A 15,311-nucleotide genomic window follows, 5' to 3' on the forward strand; every position below is an offset into this window, starting at 1 on the left:
AGAATTATCCCATTTGGAGATTCAAGGTGAGCACGTACTTGAAGACGAAGGGATGGTGGTCAGTCATAACGACGGAACGGCCAGGAGAAGAGGCTGAGAGAACAAGATGGGACACGAAGGATATGGAGGCACTGAATGCCATAGTACAGACCTTGTCTTCGTCTCAAGAGGCATACGTAATCAATCAGACATCGGCGAAAGGAGTCTGGACGAAGTTGGAAGAGGTCAACAGAGGACGGATTCTAGAACGAAGATTGTTTTTGCGCCGGCAACTAAATGGAATTAAGTGGGAGAAAGGAGACAACGCTTCCCACTACATGCATCGGGTTGAGGCTATATCTGAAGAGCTGCGCACTTTGGGGGATTCCCTGGAAGAATCCGAAATTGCCTCAGTATCGCTCCAGGGGTTGCCGAGAAATTTTTACGGAGTTGTTCGAAGCTTCGACGTGTGCTCCATGGGAGAGGTCACACCAGAGCGAGTCAAATACGCACTCCTCCAAGAAGAATTGAGACAGGGGACGACTCCCGAAGACTCAGCATGCAAAGCCAAGCTTGTGCATGACAAACCTGATCCCCAGAGCCGAGGTACCTTCCGGTGCTTTAATTGCGGAAGAGCAGGACACATGGCACGGGAGTGCTACACGAAGAAGGATACAAGGCGTCACAGGGACACGCCGGGGCCAAGACCTCATCACGACACAGGACGTGCGCACGTGAACAAACCACGAGCAAGGATCGCGAAATCTGCAGCTGACACATGTTCAGATGAGAACGACCACAAGGAATTTGCTTTTGGTGCAACTGCAGCCTTTCACAGGAATCAAGGTGCGTCTCCAGAAAACTGCCATTCTAGGTCGTGGTCCATCGACTCGGGAGCAAGCCACCACATGACGGGACAACAGGATTTCTTAACTGATTTTCGTGAGGAAGAACCAAGACAGGTCGTTATGGCCGACGGGAATGTCATTGATGCTCGCGGAGTCGGATGTGTCATTTTTAAGGTGCGAACAGAGCACAGTGCGCATACCTTAAAGGCCAAGGATGTGCTCTACGTGCCAGGTCTGGCAGACAACCTCATCTCCGTCTCCAAACTGACCGAGAATGGAATAAAGCTGACGCTCGTGGGAGATAGTTGTACTGCATACCGAGGGAGCAGATTCGTTTTTTCTGGGTCAAGAAAAGGAGGCATCTACAGACTGCGAGCTTCCCCCTAATTCACAAGTAATGCTACGGTGAATTAAGCGAAAGCGGACTCCCTCCTTTGGCATCGTAGGATGTGTCATTTAAATTACGGTACCTTGACTCGCATGAGTCACCAAGGTCTGGTTCGAGGTTTGCCGAAACATCTACGTGCTGAGACTAAACCCTGTGAGAATTGCATCGCAAGCAAACAAACGAGGACATCGTTCAACACATCGGAAGCGCAACGAAGAGAAATACCCCTGGAATTCATCCATGTGGATCTCTGTGGACCATTCCCGGTTCCATCCTTGGGAGGTAGTAACTATGTCCTGGCCATTACTGACGACTGCAGTAGAAGGGTCTCGGTACGATTCCTGCAACATAAACGGGAAGCAGGAGAGACAATTATCAACTTCATATGTGAAGCTGAAACGCAAACGGGTATGATTGTGAAGAGATTACGATCCGACAACGGTGGAGAGTTCCTTGGAAGGGAGCTGGAAAATTTTCTCACCAGAAAAGGAATCGTACGTGAGAAGACTGTTCCTTATTCACCCGCGCAAAATGGTGTAGCAGAGCGCACCAACCGGACTCTCCTCCACACTGCAAGGTCGCTACTCACAGAATCAGAGCTTCCGACTGCCTTCTGGGCGGAGGCACTGAACACGGCCGCTTATGTGAGAAACCGTTCGAGTAAGAAACTTCTCAACTGGAGAATACCGGAAGAGATCTTCACAGGACGTACCCTGTCGGTCTCATATTTCAGGACATTTGGTTGCCTAGCGTACGTTTCATCTTCGACTTCACATCGTACCAAGCTAGACAAAAGAGGAAAACCTGTCATATTCGTCGGGTATGCTGAAGATCGCAAGGGATATCGCTTTTATGACCCCACTCTGTCGAAGGTCATCATCAGCCGTGACGTGGGCTTCCTGGAAGGCAAACAAGGATCAACCTTGCTAGATAGGGGAAAGGCCCCTACTCACTCTTACATGGATCTTGAATACCCACACATGCCCACACAGGAAGTGAATGATTTATCGTCATCAGAAACGCATCACTATGAAGAACTGCTCCACGACGTACCACGTGTAGATGCAGATGAGTTTCAGGAATCACAGCAGGAGAGCTCGAGCAGTGGCGAGACACCTTCGCAGAATTCTGATCGTGAAAGCGGTGAGACATTTTCGCAGAATTCCAGTCATGAAACGGTACCACTTGCAGACGTGGGACAGCAAATCCCTCGCAGATCAACACGACTTCACAGGCCTCCGGATCGTCTACAGGTGGATCCCACCCAGAAGAGTTATTGCAACCAAGCGGACGTACAACTCACAGAACCGCGCAGCTATGAGGACGTCGTGTGTTCACCACAAAGGCGAGAGTGGGAATTGGCAATGGAAGAAGAAATACGATCTCACCGTGAAATGAACACATGGGAGCTGGTTCCTCGGGCACCTGGAATGAAAGTCGTTAAATCAAAGTGGGTGTACCGCATAAAAACAGGACCAACAGGAAACGTTGACAAATTTAAGGCAAGGCTCGTCGCCGTGGGGACGTCGCAAGTGTATGGCGGTGACTATTTTGAAACTTTCTCGCCTGTAGTCAAGTTAACAAGTCTCAGGACATTGCTGGCTCTAGCAAACGAAGAGGGGATGGAAATGAGACAGCTCGATGTCAAGACGGCATACCTCCATGGACAACTCAGTGAGGAAGTCTATATGGAGCAACCTCCGGGGAGCCCCGACTGTCATTCAACGGTGTGCCGCCTGAAAAAAGCAATTTATGGTTTAAAACAAGCCGGACGTACTTGGTACAAAACACTCGATTCGATCCTCCGAAACCAAGGGTACACCAGACTGGAGTCTGACAACTGCGTCTATGTGCGGCACACGGCATCTTCGAGGATCATCTTGGGGGGTTTATGTCGACGACATTCTCTTAATGGCCACTAACGAAAAGGACCTGAGGACGGCCATTATGGAGCTAGGAAAGAAGATCGCACTCAAGGATCTAGGTGAACCCAAGTACATTCTAGGAATCGAGATAGCACGTGACAAATACAAAAAGAACCTCTCTATCTGTCAAGATGTATGTGGAAGAAATTCTCCAGCAATACCACATGGAGGACTGCAAGGCGGTAACAACACCCATGGAAAAGTATCAAAGCGAGGATCAGGTGTACGATCGTGCTCCGGAAAGAGAGGAAGATCGTCCGAATGTACCTTTTCCAAGCCTTGTAGGAAACTTGATGTACCTAGTACAGGGTACGCGCCCGGACATTGCTTACGCTACTCATTACCTGAGTCAGTTTAACAACTGTTTTTATCTCGGTCATTAGAAAATGGCAAAGAGAATCCTCCGTTACCTGCGTGGAACAAGTACAAGAGGAATAACCTACAAAGCATGCGGGGAACCAGTTATAGGATACTCCGACGCCAGCTGGAATGAATCGGCAACTGGACATTCGCGGTATGGATATGTATACACTTTATCTAGAGGGGCAATGAGCTGGAGATCGGTGAAACAACGAGCCGTGGCTCTATTCACTTGTGAAGCTGAATACGTCGGAATCACTGAAGCCCTTAAGGAGGGGAAGTGGCTGCAAGCTTTCATGGAGGAGCTGGATTTTCTGAAATACGGCGGACGTCCACTGGAAATTAAGAGTGATAACCAAGCTGCCATAACGCTGATGGAAAACCCTGTTAACCACCCAAAGTCCAAGCACATATCACTAAAGTACCTTTTTGCACAACATGAAATCGATGAAGTTTTTTTTGTGATAACCTACTTACCAACGGAACAGATGATCGCTGACTACATGACTAAGCCCGTGAAGAACGCTCAGAACATCATGTGCTCTAAGGGATGTGGTCTATTGTGACTCATTGAATACCGTTAGACATAACATTAGTTTGTTCAACGTGCGCAGGGGGAGTGTTGACTAACACGTTGCAAACTACTAGGTACTTCGGGTTTCGTTTTGTTTTTTCGTTTTACTTCATCTTTATCTGTGTGTGAATAAAGGCAGAGCGAGCGAGCTAAAACGGCACGCTCATTCTGGAATGGATCACGGACTGTGTGGTTGCTCGGGCGAAATGTACGAAGCATACACTCTAAAGTCCGTAACCCATAAATAGAAGTAAAAAACTTGCAAACTTTTTACCTCTATTTCTAGAGGTAACTATGTTACCTATACTCTGAATAACCCTTGTACACAGGTTAAAGCATAACCTGTAGTCACTTTCCACGTTGCTGCCCATGTAACTCTTACACAGAGGTTAAAGTATAACCTATACCCACCCACTGCGTTGCTAGGTTTGTAACCTTTATCTTAAAGTTATTCAGTGAAGCCATCTACACAGGAAGGCGGGGTGAGGCGTCCCTGAGAACATTGCACGAACTCCTAATAAAAGAAGCACACCACAGAGAAATGTGTCCTAACAGTATTGGGTAATCATAACTATGCGCTCGCGGATGCCGATTTGCCTGTACCTGAAGCAGAGTTAGCTCGACACGCGCATCTTTTTGGAAAAATAAAAAAAAATCACAATACTAAAAAAAATTGTGGAGTTCAGTTGCAAAAAAAAAACGAGCAAGAATGGAAGCACTGAAAGCAAATTAAACGCATGTCACGAGTTTCCAAAAACCTCACGGAACTAAATATCGTTCACTGCATGCCGCTATGTAAAGTATTTCATTAACTAAAAGGTTGCGACACGTTCTCAAGGACACCTTGCCCAATAAAACGCAGGAAATGCTAAACGAAAATATGAAGCTTTTCTTTGCAAACGCAGCGTTACTTTATTATCAACGGTTCATACTACATAGTATTCTACGCAAAATACTCGAAAAATATACTGTAAAGTTGTTTATCATCTTCATATGACACAGGGAAAGACCATTCAAAGAATGAATTGTAACATATTAAATAGGAGTAATATTAAAAGTTCAAGATGCAACACACTTTGCACTGAAAGTCAAAATCGAGTTCGCAAGTCTCTTCTTCAGTGGAGCAAAATATCTCCGAAGGATCATGCAGAGAAAAGGCATATATGAAATATGAGTATTACTAAACTGCAGAACACCTTGCACTGAATGTACATATAACGGAACTGAGTTGACAAGTCACTTTTTGACTTTAGCAAAATAGATAATTCGTAGTCATCTTCACATGACGAATAGAAAAATTATCTAAATGAAAGTTTAATGAGATAAAGAACCCCAACGCATTTTGCACTTAAGGCACGTTACAAAAAATCAGAGGTTCCTCATAATGCAACTTCCGAACCTGATCTGATTTTACCAAAGTGGTGTCAATCTGCACACCCATTTCCTGAAACAATTCCTCTATGCTGCTTACAACGCAATCGACAACCACCTTGTAGCACATGTGGTGGCCCTCTGGGTTATGGCATAAATAGCGTTTTTTTTTTTTTTTTTCAGATTATTCTTCGAACTTCGATCTGTTCTTTCCATCTGCTCAAGTAGCTCACCTATACATTGTGTTGGCTGGCTCATCCTGTCATGTTATGTCATCCTGTACTCGTGTGCTTAACTAAATACAAAAATTCAAATGATGTATGTATCTTTAGATGGTTTCAAACGTTGTTCCACAAGTATCACAAGAAGGGAGAAAGCCACACCCAACACACTGAACAACGTGGTCACAAAAGCACTGGAAATACCTAGTCGACAATCTACAATGTTGGCAAATATAGGTTCGTACAGCTCGAAGCAGAGTTAACTGGAACGCCGCTTCGACCGGCGGAGCAAGAGGGGAGCCACCCTGGCGGCCCTTAGCAGAAATAAAGGGAGAGGGCGTTTCGACAGTTCCATTCCAGTCGGAGGGGTGTTCGCTGTGGTGTGCCGAACAGTGCCCAATCAAGCTGGCGTTATCAACGCTGCGCCTGTTTGTGTTTTGGGCGGGCGATTGTGTCCGAGATAATGCGGAGAATCGATGTCATGGCACGCGCCTTGAAACAGGTTGGCGCATGGGCACGCGTCATCCGAAACGCTCATTGTGTGATCGAATGAAATGAATAAAACTCCTCTCTTTAACGATTAACGATGGTTACCGCGAAACCATCGTAATGAGTTTTTAAATAATAATAAAACAATGCTTTCATGGTGTAGCATCTCGCGTTTCTCCGGAGCTTCTCGGAAGAACACCCAATTAATACACACAAATATTTGTGTGCATGCTGGCACACAGTGCAGGGAGTCACCGTGAAGGTTTTCTATTTTAGTGTAGTGAGTGATGATCAGAGCTAAACAAATTCCCCATGACCTCTGTCCTCACTTCAATTTCCGTCAGCAGAGGTTCGTCCCTACATCGACTGCATGCACGTTCCCCAAATTTGCTTCCCCCACCTTTGGTAAATCGCACTTTGATTTTTTTTGTCCCACATCAAGTTTTTTCTCAAAATTTTCCTCATCTGGATCACTTCACCTTAATTTTAATTTTGGAAGTTTAGGAGAGGTGAGAGACAACTTGTTCGCACGTGCTAACCCGCCGCGCGCCATCGGGATATCATCGATTCTTCGCAATCCCTCAGACAGGGTCGCCCAAAACAAACGAGCCCAGCGTTGATAACGCCAACCTGATCGCGCACTCTTCGGCACGCCACAGCGAACACCCCTCCGACTAGAGTGGAAATGTCAAAACCTCCTCGCCCTTTATTTCTACTAGACGCCGCCAGGGTGGCTCCCCCCTTGCTCCGCTGGTCGAAGCGGCGTTCCAGTTAACTCTGCTTCGAGCTGTACATGGCTGGCTGGCTGGGTTTGCGACGAATCCCGAGCTTGCGGAGAGTTGTGGGAAGGACCTGGTTTGCTGCTATCTCTCTGAGCCTCTGCAGAGTTATAGACTGGGATTGGGCTGCCACTGTATTTCTGCTGGACTGTTCGTATGTACTTCTGTGGCACAAGATACCTAAATATAAACCGCAACGTCAAAAGGGGGCGCGCTGATTATTTCATTTTTACACGTATCCCCACAGTTTACGAGTGCAGGAACCATTACCCACACTATTCACTTACCCTCTGCCACAATACTGCCAGGTAACTCATGGCTGTGTCCATCAAATTTGGAACCAGTGGAGCTGCGCTATGGGTTACCTGCGAAGAACAATCTTTTTTACTGCAATATTCTGCACAAATTGCAAGGCCATAATATATCGGGTGCTTTTAGTCCTATACCACTTTCTGTGCTATTGCGCCGAATGCAATTGTAACGTTAAAAATGCTTTGCTCATGACGTCTCAAGTTCAAAACAACCTGCGAAGAGCCAAATGATAACGGTTACACAAGTCTGACGTGGAAACGTGCAGCTTGCTTATCCTCCTTTTCGGGATTCTATCATGTAGTCACAGGCAACCAAGTGATGATAACCGACATTTCAGTGCAATGACAGAAGAAAAAAAAAAGACCATAAGCGACCGTTAAAATAACTGGTTAGGAATCGACTTAAACAATAGTGAAGGAAAAGAACGAATGTCTAATTCAGGACGAGGAAGAAGCAGTCGCAATTATGATGCGTCTTTGGGATCACTAAAAGCGAATGCATCAAGAAGTTTCACGCAACGCAATCACTTGCTCAACGCATGCATAAAGCGCGTTCCTCGTGTTACTAACCTGTTTCACTCAGTGCTGCATGCTTGGCTCGTGCATGGTGACAATAACAGCATGCTACTTCCAGTGCATGTCCATTTTCATCGATTTCTCCAATAAATGCATCACGATCACAGCCGGCGTCCGTGCAACGTCCCTGTGTGAAACCTCGAATGTCAGTGTGCGTCCGTCACATCATATATCCACCTGCGAGCTTCGCCCATGCAACATTGCACTAACATGAGAGTGAACTACGCAGGAATGTAATAGCAAATGCAGAAGGTTACTTACTATGTGACTTTGAATTCCGTTGTTTCCAATGCAACGGATGTCGAAGCGGCGAGGTACCACACAGGCAACACAGCAAGCGAAACGCTCCTCCCGCTTTTTCCTGATACACGCTGTTGCCAACTGCCACTTGACGTGCAACCTCCACCTGCCGACTTTCGCGAAACTGCGGACCACTTCGCTTTTATAAGTAACGCTGGTAACTTCTCCAAAAGCGTAACGCCGTCCTTAGGGGTAACGCCACTGTTTCTCTCGCAATGTAACCTGTAAGAGGGCAGCGCACGTCCGCATGTAACCTTTGAATGGGCTGTAACCTTTACATCGAGCACAAATAACTTGTATTTCACAAGTTAGGTGCGTATCAGAGTAACGTTAGAGGGAACTAGATTAAGAGTGTATGACCGGGTTAATTCAACAGTGTGTGGCCACCACTCTTTCTTCAAGAGGCGTAAGTGGCGGCACTTCAGCGGCACCCCCACCTGTCCTGCCAAGGCACCGCGTGACGCTGTCCCCTGTGTGAGAAAGGTGGAAAGAAATCTGCCGCTTCACGTGCGTGACAGCCGACCACTAATTGCTTGCGCGCTCGCTATTTACCTCTCTTCTTGTTTAAGCTCTTGTAATTCGTCCATTTCTTCTCAACTTCAGCAGGCGTGCGTTTGATGCCCTACACCGCAAACAGAGTATCTGTAATGCGGGCCCAGGCTTTGGTCTTAGCCAGAGCGGCTTGCGGCCAGTGGCATCTATGGCAGCCTCGTTAGCGTGGTAGCATTCCACGAACGCTTCAATTCCCCGTTCGGCAAAATTTGGCCAACGCACTCGCCTAGCTGAACTTTTCAAGGCATCCGTGGCGGTCATTTTCTACCAAGAAAACGTGGGTCTGCTGTTCAACAAAACCACGTGAAAACTGACGGTTCTCATTGGTCCGATTGCAAACGTGCGTCATCGTCGCCATGATGATAACATACTCTCGTCTCCATTCGCTTTTTGTGGTGCTACGGCGTGCCCTCTCCACTACGACTGCTCTGTGAATCCAGGGGCGCGTTCTTGGCCATCTCATCGCAGCGCAGCCGTCAGCGCTGTTCGTCACGGTCACCGCGACGCTGGGAAGATGACGATATGCACGGATTAACTAAGAACGCCCTTCAAACACGTCGTCGTCTGCTGCGCTTCCGCTCCCCACATCCGGAACGCTCTCGTGACGCTACTCTTGCTACCCGACGCCTGTTTTTAGCTAGAAAAATTAGAAACACTTATCGATATGATGGTTGTTTCTGCCTGAATTGCATGTCATTTCTCCTGTTGTCAAATGTAGCTGCATTTTACCCACCGACAAAGAGCTGGCACCGTAATTTGGTAACAATAAAACCGCAACTTCACCTCAGCCAATGAGAACTTTCCAAGAATCGTCTGCTATCTCTGTGAAGCCGTTCTCGCCGGATACCCTTTGTTGATACAAGAACATGCTAGTTCTTTTACACCCTGGTAAATTTACTAATTACATGCGGCAGTAAGAACCCAGCCGTGGTATATCGGCTGCTACACCCGCTAAATACGAGAAAAATGTGTTATCAACGTACTTGCAGCTGAAGCGAAATGGTGATGTCCGAAGTGCGAAGCGCAGAAAATGCAGCTCCTAGCTTATATGGAAGAATTCCCGGAGCTGTGAAATAACTGCGAGGGGCATACTATTCAGGCACCCCACACAAAAGGTATGTGTACTGCTGTGATCGAGTAGTATGTGGACAAGGACTGGAGGCATTTGTACCAACTCAGTGCTCATTGTACATTTTTATTTGTATATGAATAGAGGAACTGAACAAGAATCGGCAATGTCGACACGCACATATGTGATGCTATACATGTGCTACCCATTTACAACAGATTTACATAAACAATTTCACATTATGTAACACAGTGCTGTTTTGCAGACCTATCCTCGGCCCACACAGGACATGCTAGGTGAAGATCTCCCTGAAACCACCATGAGGAAGTTGATAAAATATAGGTTCCAGGAATCTGCTGGGCCAAGTTGCATCCACCCCTTCACCGAACGCATCAGTGACAAATGTAATGTTACTAGACCGCAAACCCCTGCACAGGAGCCTCGGGTGCTGAAACCACGAGAACGTCGCCACAGCTGCAGGAGGGTGCCCGTTCTTGTTGTGGACCAAATCGTTTGCGCGCTGATCAATGAGGTGGCACAGCTTTGAGAAGTAAACATATTTATCAATAGCATTCTGCTTTTGCTATTTCACTGATTCACTTCCACACAATTACAGCATATTTCTTTAACATAGACCTTGTTCTTACTTTTCCTGAGTCTTGGCTTGTTGTGCACAGTTACTCACACCCCTGATCTGTCCAATGACATAATACATTAATTTAATGTAAAAACAGAAATAAAGATGCAATGTATAGAGCTGTGAACTGAAGTCAAAACTGAGTAGTTTGGTATGCAAGGCTATCCAACTTGAACTGAGATGAGGTGCTACCGTGGCTGACATTATGCAACAAAATTCACAATGCATACCGATAGCTAAAGTGTATAACTGCAAAGTTAAACATGGACCCAACGCAACAAGGTAATGGCATAACATATTGACATACATAACAGTAGGTGCAAAAACAAAACACAAGGTGGTTCGACAACTATCTGGCCACCCTAGCATGAAAACAGTTGAACGGCATGTTAGCAAAATAAACAGAAGGCTTTCTAACTTTTTGTGACAGCCACGATGGGCACGAGAATGGCCCCCAACTATGCAAATATCTTCATGGCATCCCTGGAGGAAACATTTCTCGAATGTTCCGTATTGAAACCACTTGTGTACAAGAGATTTTTAGATGATATTTTTATCATATGGCCTCATTCTGAAAGCGACCTTCTCACGTTCATCAACCGGTTCAACCAAATTCACCCTAACATTCAATTTACCTCCCACTACTCCGCCTCCACTGTTACCTTCTTGGATAGAACAAACCTTCATTGATCGTGAATACCCCGACAAACTTGTGAAAGACGCTATAGCCAGGGCAAGATCCACAGATCGCCCACAATTGCTCCAAAGATCTCCTCGAACCAATGGAAACTCTGCAGTAAATATCACTGTCACATTCAATGGCAGCGTTCCTAACATTAGCCGGATACTCAACCGCCACTACACAATTCTTTCACAATCTGATCGCATGAAGGAAATATTCTCACAGCCACCGCGCGTAAGTTATCGCCGGGCGCAGAACATCCAAGACAGACTAGTAAATGCCAAAACTAACAAACTTCCAGAAAATAACATTGGCTGCCACCCTTGTAATGCAAGTAGATGCCAAATTTGTAAATCAATGCAAGCCGCTAACTCTGCAGAAAGTACCAATTCTAATTACCGGGTCAACATTAATGGCGACTTTAACTGTAATTCTTCTCAAGTTGTCTATCTTCTTCAATGCAATGAATGCAACGCCCAATATATCGGACAGACAGCGGCGTCATTTAGAACGCGATTCAATAACCACAAATCTGACGTCGCGAAGAAACCTAATCTGCCAGTGTCGCGCCATTTCAGTAAACCAGGACACTCAATCACCAATATATCTATTTTCATCCTGCAGTCAGGCTTTCCTTCCCAACGGCTCAGGGAACAGCGCGAATCTTATCTCATTCATAAATTCCAGTGTCAGATAAACGAAGATCCAGGAATCATTTCTACTATTCGCAACCTGCATTCCTAATCCAGCACAATACATACGCTCTTTTGTCTCTTTTTCAGGCTCACTGGTATTTCCTCAAAGTCCTGCTGCACAGACCCGGCCATTCCCCTTTCACTTAGTCACCAACCGTGTTAGTCATGACAAAAGCGCATGCGCTGCTCTCTTTCCCTTGTACATAACCCTCTCCCATATATAAAGCTTGTTCTTGTCACCAAACCCCAGTCCCGTCGAAGGCAGCGCTGACTGCCGAAACGTCGTCCCCTATCCCCATATGTGTTAATAAACTCCCCTTTGTGTTTTCCTGTAAGCTCTTTGTCGTCTTCTGATTTTTCCTGCTTATATATATATATATATATATATATATATATATATATATATATATATTTATTTATTTCAACTTATATATATATATATATATATATATATAAGTTGAAATAAACGAATGCGGTTGACCACGAAAAATAAAGGTATTCAATAAAGATCAGAAGTGGAGACGGTGCTTCTACAGGATAAGGAATAAAAGGGGGACTTTATTAAAAACTAAGAGGGTGTATTCGACGTTTCGACAGCAGCGCTGTCTTCAACAGGAATGGGATACTATGGTGACGCAAGACAATTGCAAAGAATGAGAGGGGAATATGTACAAGGAGAGAGGGCAGCACACGTGCTTTGTCAAACAAAGGTAAAGGGGCACAATGAATCATAGGCAGTCAAGTTCTTCGCCGGAGGGCAATGATTTCCTGGGGTGACCAACCGGGGAGTCTGAAAGAGATACAAAAGAGTGTATGTATTCTGAGAGAATTAGGAATTTAGGTTGCGAACTGTTGAGAGGACGCCGGGGTCCTCGTTGATCTGGCTTTTAAATTTGTAGATCAGGAACGATTCTCTTTGTTCTCTAAGGCGTTGGGATGGAAAACCCGATTGCAGAACGAAAATGGCTATGTCGTTAATTGAGTGGCCGGGTTTACTAAAATGTCGAGACACTGGCAGATTAGGTTTCTTTGATACGTCGGACCTGTGGTTGTTGAATCGGATTCGGAAGGATGTAGCTGTTTGACCGATATATTGGGCCTTGCACTAATTACATTGAAGGAGATAAAGGACGTTAGAAGAGTTGCAGTTAAATAGACCATTAATTTTTGTGCGATAGTTAGAATTTGTGCTTTCTACTCTGGTAGCAGTTTGCATTAATTTACAGATCTGGCATCTGCGTCCGTTGCATGGTTGACAACCGTTGTGTTCCGAGGACTTGTTTAACTTAGCATTCACAAGTCTGTCTTGGATGTTCCTTGCTCGACGATAAGTAACGCGGGGTGGTTCCGGAAACACCTGACTCATGCGATCAGATTGGGTGAGGATTGCATAGTGCCGTTTAAGTATGCGGTTTACGTCCGGGGCATAACCGTTGAAGCTAATAGTGAGGTTTACCGAAGAATTCTTATCGGCTCGGGGCTGTGTTTGGAATAGGTTCTCTCGATCGGTTGATCTAGCTCTGGTTATGGCATCTTTTACGACCTGATTAGGATATTTTCTATCTGCGAAAGTTTCTTCAAGGCTCTCAAGATGATTGTCTAGTTCATCATCGTTAGAACATATTCTCCGGTAACGCAGCGCTTGACTATAAGGGATAGCTAGCTTAGTGTGCCTGGGGTGGCAACTCTGGAACGATAGATATTGTTGGGAGTCGGTAGGCTTGCGATACAGACTGGTGGTTATGATTCCATTATGTAGTTTAACTTCCACATCCAGAAAATTAACAGCTGAGGAGGAGTAATTGAATGTAAATTCAATACTGGGATGTACTTGGTTAAAGTCGTTAACAAACAACTGAAGGTCGCATTCGGAGTGGGGCCAAATAATGAATATATCATCTAGGAATCGCTTATATAGGAGTGGCTTCAGTGCACAATTTCTGAGGAACGGTTCTTCCAAGGATGCCGTGAAGATATTTGCATAGTTAGGGGCCATTTTTGTTCCCATTGCTGTACCATTGACCTGTATGTAGTGTTTGTCGTCGAATTCAAAGTTATTGCATGTTAGGATCAGATTCAGGAGCTCCGTGAGGACAGACGTATCATAACCCTGATCGGGTTGATTCTTAAATGCACGCTCTGCTGCTGCTATTCCATCTGAGTGAGGAATGTTAGTATACAGGGAAGTGACATCTAGGGTTGCTAACAGACAGTTAGGGGGAACGTTTATTTTACGTATATCTTGAAGGAAACGGTTGGTATCCTTAACGTATGAGTCGAATTTAGACGGGATGGGCTTGAGGAGATGATCCACGAATGATGAAAGATTCTCAGTGGCTGTACCATTGCAGGAAACAATCGGTCTTCCGGGGTTACCCGGCTTATGTATCTTAGGGAGCATGTAAAATCTACCAGGCCTAGGGTCCTTTGGGAGTAAATACTGGTACAAGCTCTCGTCAATCTTTTTAGCGTTTTTTAATCTTGTTAGGACTTTGGTTACATTGGCACTAATTTCGGGGGTAGGGTCAGTTTCGAGTGGTCTGTAAAATTCCGCGCACTGAAGTTGGCGGAGGCCTTCTGTAACGTATGATTGTTTATCCATTACAACTATCGCGCCTCCTTTGCCCTCTTAATTACGATATCCTTGTCGTTCTCTAATGCCGACAAGCTTTCTTGCTCCTGCTTAGTGAGGTTATACCTGAGTTTGCGTTAAAACTTAAAAATCATAAAAGTTAGGGAGGATGTCTACGTTACGGCGGAAGCTCCGCCTTCTTCGGGACAAAAGAGCTAAATGTGGCCACGAGGCTGATAAGGGGCTTGAGAATGACGTGGTCGGTTGGGGGAAATTCCCGGCACCTGGCGGTTGTCAATTGGGGAAATTCCAGAGCGTTTTTGTGTCAGGTCCAGGAGTGGGGTCATCGTCCTTGTGGGTCAGTGGGGATTTTGATGACCCACAAGGGCGATGACCCCACTCCTGGACCTGACACAAAAACGCTCTGCAATTTCCCCAATTGACAACCGCGAGGTGCCGGGAATTTCCCCCAACCGACCACGTCATTCTCAAGCCCCTTATCAGCCTCGTGGCCCCATTTAGCTCTTTTGTCCCGAAGAAGGCGGAGCTTCCGCCGTGGGGACACCGATCGGGGACCGATCGGACCGTGACACTGGCAGATTAGGTTTCTTCGCGACGTCAGATTTGTGGTTATTGAATCGCGTTCTAAATGAAGTAGCTGTCTGTCCGATATATTGGGCGTTGCATTCATTACATTGAAGAAGATAGACAACATTGGAAGAATTACAGTTAAAGTCGCCATTAATGTTGACCCGATAATTTGAATTGGTACTATCTGCAGAGTTAGCGGCTTGCATTGATTTACAAATTTGGCATCTAGTTGCATTACAAGGGTGGCAACCAATGTTATTTTCTGGAAGTTTGTTAATTTTGGCATTTACTAGTCTGTCTTGGATGTTCCGCGCCCGGCGATAACTTACGCGCGGTGGCTGTGAGAATATTTCCTTCATCCGATCAGATTGTGAAAGAATTGTGTAGTGGCG

General features: G+C 45.7%; 1 long non-coding RNA gene across 1 annotated transcript; it reads right to left on the reverse strand.

The window, feature by feature from the left end:
- Positions 1-7,051: 7,051 nt before the first annotated feature.
- On the reverse strand, positions 7,052-7,897 carry LOC135373480 (uncharacterized). The gene is made up of 3 exons (XR_010416484.1): positions 7,816-7,897; positions 7,222-7,299; positions 7,052-7,114 (listed from the first exon to the last, which is right to left on the reverse strand). It is a non-coding gene; the product is annotated as an uncharacterized LOC135373480 (long non-coding RNA).
- Positions 7,898-15,311: the final 7,414 nt, after the last annotated feature.

This window comes from Ornithodoros turicata, unplaced genomic scaffold (genome assembly GCF_037126465.1).
Source record: "Ornithodoros turicata isolate Travis unplaced genomic scaffold, ASM3712646v1 Chromosome25, whole genome shotgun sequence".
Taxonomy (NCBI): Eukaryota; Metazoa; Arthropoda; class Arachnida; order Ixodida; family Argasidae; genus Ornithodoros; species Ornithodoros turicata.